Genomic DNA, 4,912 nt, shown 5'->3' on the forward strand with positions numbered 1-4,912 from the left:
CTCTCAAGACCTTCACAAGCTTATTGTTGCAAAGCATAATGATGGCATCGGTTACAGAAGAATGTCTAGGCGTCTTGAAGCTGTCATTGACAACAAAGGCTTTTGTACAAAGTATTAGATAAATTTCAGTAAGCGTGTTCAATACATTTTCCCTGTGCCATTCCACATTATTACAAATAACTTCATTTCTGGACATTTAAGGTTTGATTTCTTTGTATATATGGATCACTTGGGTTGTTACCAACATCTGGTGAAAATTTCATGTCATTAGCACCTCTAATAATATATTTACTGTGAAAAATGGTGACGTGTTCAATACTTATTTTACCCGCTGTATATGAGTAAGTACATGCTAAAGAGTTGTATTAAAACAAGGATCCTTTAATGTTTYTGTAAGATTCAGTTTATTGGGGAGGTAGTGTTAAAAATGGGAAAAAAATTAGAGGTGCATCGAATGCAGTTTTCTGGACAATCACCGGTCTTTAAGCAGCCCAACTTGCCAATTCTGATTTGGATTCTGATTTTTTTTAATAACCGACACTACCAAGCCAATCTTTTCCGGAGTCAATGCAGGCTCCTGTCCACAGTGTGACCGGGTCTGTCGTCATCGTATTGGACTCTGTTCCCACACCTAAAGTTGCTTTCCTACTCAGCTATGACTGACAACCGAGAGATAGTAACATTGGATAAGATCCCTGGAGATGGCTGCATTTGACTCACAGATGAGTCACTTCTTTACCTGTTTTTTTTTTTMMTTTMMTTTMMMMMGTTTTTTTTTTGTTTGTTTTTTTGCGTGTGCTTTGTGACATCTAACAGTCTACTGGTTAAATGTAAGATTCTCAAATTTATTTATGTATGTGGATCTCAACCAGGGATGGGCATCGAGGYCCACAGTCCTGCCTGTTTTAGATGTTTCTCTGCTCAACACACCTGATTTGAATGAATGGGTGATTATCTGGCTTCTGCAGAACTTGGAAGAGGTAATTCACTGACTTCACTGATCAGCTGTGTTGAAGCAGGGATAAAAGTAAAACGTGCAGGGCTGCAGCCCTCGAGGACCAGGATTGCCCACCCCTGATCTAAGCAGTGAGATCATGAAATATTTTGATTCCATAAAGCTCAATTGCAATTCTAAACATATTAATTTTTTCCCTCTTTAACCCTAATATATAACTCTCTTGTAGCTTAGATAATTTTTGGCAAATGCCCAAATATGCAAATTACGTGATGATGCCATCTAGCAACTTCTAGCGGACTTTCAGGATGGCCAATAGCCACTTTTCTTACTGAGGAGCTGGCAACACTGGGTTCTCGGGCCAACCAGCCATTTTTGTACTCCTGAATAGCTACCATAGGACATTACGGGATTTCACAAACATGCATGTATGAGTCAAAGCAGTACTCTGGGTATATTTTTGATGAGGGAATAACATGAGATAAAGCTTAAAAAAGTTTATGATATCGCCTCTTTAAGGAAGTCATCTGATTTATCGGTGTACCCTTAGAAAAAAAATTAAATCYTCCATGCTTTTTTTTTGCAAATTATTTATTTCTTTGGACATTTGAGTGGCATGTGACAAAATCTTTCAACAACTTAAACTTGTCATGAGATGCTCAGGTCTAATTGTATTCCATTTTGATGCCATTTGTTTTATTTGCCTTTGTTGCAGGAAGGTTTTCTTAATTCTTTTTTATATGTAAATCAAAAAGAAATAGGTAGAACATTCAAAACTGCTGATGTTCTCCTGTGCACTCAACATGGACACACTAGGAAAATGAGTTAGTCTAACAGCATAGATGTTCTGTGAACATGTGTGTTGGGTGACCTATTGGCTGCAGTCTGGTGTGTGTGACAAGACTGACCGCTAGTGTGAAGTGAAAGGAACCATTACAGTTAGTGTGCTGGGTGAGCTCATACAAACTGACACATGCATACACCAGGAGTTCTTTTTACTCATGTATAATGTACCAACACATACGTAAATGCATATTTCACAAGATGCAAAACCAGAAATAGTCCCAAGTTCAGTAAACATTTGCATGTGATTAGAATTTGATTTACTACAGCAAGAGATGATTGGGAACTAGATATCATATCTACATTGTTCTTAAACTACTGACATGAACATAAAAAATACTTAACGTATTATATTATATTTCACCCACTTCTACCTTTTCAAGTCGCAGGGAGCTCGTACTCATATCCAGCAATCCAACCCATTCTCACTCCCGAGTCGTCACATATTGACGTTTTTCAAAGGTCCCTTTGCGTCCAATTTTGACGCATCAGTTACCCCCCTTGCGTCATATTTTGACGGGATGGGGCGGAATCTGTTGTCGTAATTTTTCAAAGTGTAGAAAATGCACAAATACTACCGTCCCAAAGCGTGAAATTACGTGTATTCACTTTAGACATCCTGTCCCAGACCCTAGTACCTAAAATTAACCATTAACCCTGATACGTAAAATTAACCATTTTTAGAAAATGTAGGAAATTCATGGCAACTACGTGTTGCAAAGCCTAAAATTACCTAATGTTCACTGTAGACATCCTATCCCTGACCCCAGTCCCTAAACTTAACCATTTATCCTGATCCCTAATGTTAACCTCAGACCCCCGACCCAAAGACCCCTGGTGGCGCAACCCGGAAAAGCCGCGGGCGGCAAGGACTGACGCGAGGGGGGTACCTGATGCGTCAAAATTGGACGCAAAGGGACCTTTGAAAAACGTCAATATGTGACGACTCGGGAGTGAGAATGTGTTGAGCAATCACTGTGCGAAAGGTGTGGGGTGCACCCTGAACAGGTCATGAGTCCATCACTGAGCCACAGAGACAACAAACCATTCACACGCTCACCCACACCTAGGGACAATTTAGAGTTATCATTTAACCTAACAGGCATGTTTTGGTCTGTGGGGGGAAACTGGAGCACCAGAAAAAAAAACGCATGCACGAGAAGAACACGCAAACTCCACCCAGAAAGACCCCAGGCTGGGATGCCGGCCTGCAACATTCTTTTAGCAGGAGCGTGCTGCCCTGCTATAACGCATGTGAAATTATAAATCCCGACACACTCATGTGAATTTTCAGAATTTGTCCTGCTTTTCTATAGTGTTTTGTTCTACGTGACTGTAAGAAAACAATATTATATCATCCCTTTATATATCTGATACCCAAGCATTGCCATCTCCAGTGATTTAACATAGTATTTCGGTCTTGTTAGAAAGTCAGTGGCATGAAAGCCTCAATTTGAAATCCTCACATTATGCCAAAGTAACAAAATTTACATAGCAGTGTTTACACAGTCTTGTACTATACAGTTCAGATGCTGTTTGCTTTTCCATGGTGCCTTATATGTGGCAATTTATGAATCTATTGCGCGATACTTGCTTGTTTATTTTACCTCAGAACTGTGTTTCAGTGGCTTGACAGATGTACTGTGTAAACTTGACATTCATTGTCATGTGGTTACAGCTGCATCCYTATTGTGCTGTTGGAATTTTATTTACCGTCATTTAACCAGGCAAGTCCCATTGAGATCTAAGATCTCTTTTTCAAGGGCGGCCTGGGCCTGAAGGCAACCTATTGTACATGTTTTTGGGGGGTGGGGGAAACTGGAGTACCCGGAGAAAACTCATGCAAGCATGAGGAGAACATGCAAACTCCACACAGAAAGACCCCAGGTCCAAACCGGGGATCGAACATAGGACCTTCTTGCTGCGAGGCGTCGGTGCTAACCACTGAGCCATCGTGCTGCCAAGAATATACCAGGCACCTGAATGGCTAGAGCCAGCACTGACTGTACTGTATATCACAATTAAATCTCAGAATTTTATTTTACCTTTCCAACTATTTGTAAATAAATAAGACTATCGTTCACTGAGAAGAAATAAAGTATGGGTTGTGCACAAATTAGGCCTACAAGCCACAATTTCACAGAAATTGAGATACTGTATAAATGTTTCATAACTAAGCCTTAATAACTTTTCTCAAGCATTTAGTTATTCATTGCTTCCTCTTTCTTGTGTTTTATTTCTCTGCTCAGAACGTGTCTTTATGATCCTGTAAATGTCCCTGCTGGTCCCAGTTTCCCGCTGGCCATAACCAGCCATGAAATTTTATTATCTAATGATGCCAGGTTGTATTATGTGGCAACCTGGACTCCCAGAAACCTGGCTATGTTGATATTTCTCTTCAAAACTTTTAACACGTGTTCTTATAGTGAGGATGGTTTCTTTGTGAATCTATCATCAGAGCACATCCTGTAATAAATGGGTCAGGGAATGCAAAGTTTGAAAATCTCCAGACATTTTTTTAAAGACAGCCGAGGGAGGTGAAGTGCAAATATTTCTAGGCCAAATGTTGGTGTGCCCCAGTGTGATCATATAAAATCCAATCTTTATAGACAGAGCTGAAATCACATTCAAATAACGTGCGTGTGTAGCTGCAGGCACTGGACGATAGACTTTCTTCTTGTGGATTGTAAAATAAAATTATTGTAACATGGGACTTAAACATTTTGTTACTGTGTCAAACAAACGTTTGATATTTTTGCTAGGGAACAGCTTTCCTTGTGTCTATCATCTGTTTTTCTGTTTATTGCTATATTTCTGCCAGACAGCTGTATTACAGGCTGTTTTAACTTCGTTTTGCTTTGGACCAGTCACTTTTTTCAGGAACAAAGAGCAGAAGAAAAACAGGACTTTCAGAAACAAGCTTTAAAGGTCAGAGCCTCAATAGTTAGTGTTGTAATTCAAAGAGTAATTAAACTATGACGTGTGCATAAAACAGTTAAGACAGGCAATAAATTTTTGCTCAGCTCAGCACCTTGCGCATGTTATGGCAATATTTATTTAACAAAGACAGAAATACATGGTCCAAGAATGAAGGTACTCCGTGGGATGATCAGC

The sequence above is a fragment of the Austrofundulus limnaeus genome, unplaced genomic scaffold (assembly GCF_001266775.1).
Source record: "Austrofundulus limnaeus strain Quisiro unplaced genomic scaffold, Austrofundulus_limnaeus-1.0 Scaffold15, whole genome shotgun sequence".
Classification (NCBI taxonomy): domain Eukaryota; kingdom Metazoa; phylum Chordata; class Actinopteri; order Cyprinodontiformes; family Rivulidae; genus Austrofundulus; species Austrofundulus limnaeus.